Below are 440 nucleotides of genomic sequence, written 5' to 3' on the forward strand. Positions count from 1 at the left end.
CCGTTCCAGGATTGGACTCATGCTGCAGTGGCTTCAGAGAGCTTCATAATGCGGCACTTTACCCAATTGCATCACCATGGAGAGCCCAAGAACCAACTTTTTATTAGCACTTTTCTTGCTTCCCTAATGGAGAAATCACATCTTAGAGCCAGCCTGAGTAACATCATCCAGAAAGAGGCTCTTCTCCTCTGTCACCTCCACACTGGGGGTCTGCTCTTTCTAGCAGGTGCCAGATAAATGTGAAAGAATAAAGAACAGTCTGGGAGGAAAGAAGAAGCTGGAGATTTCTAAAGTGGGTGAATTCTTCCTAAAACAATCAAGCATAGTCTGTCTCAGTGAAAGCACACTTTCCCCTTTTTGCTTATTAGCTAATTTTAGGAGAAATTTTCACAGACATTATTGCAAATAGAGGAAGTTTTAGGAGGCTGAAAGCCCAGAAC

Source organism: Condylura cristata, unplaced genomic scaffold, assembly GCF_000260355.1.
Source record: "Condylura cristata isolate star-nosed mole 26May11 unplaced genomic scaffold, ConCri1.0 scaffold00020, whole genome shotgun sequence".
Lineage (NCBI taxonomy): Eukaryota > Metazoa > Chordata > Mammalia > Eulipotyphla > Talpidae > Condylura > Condylura cristata.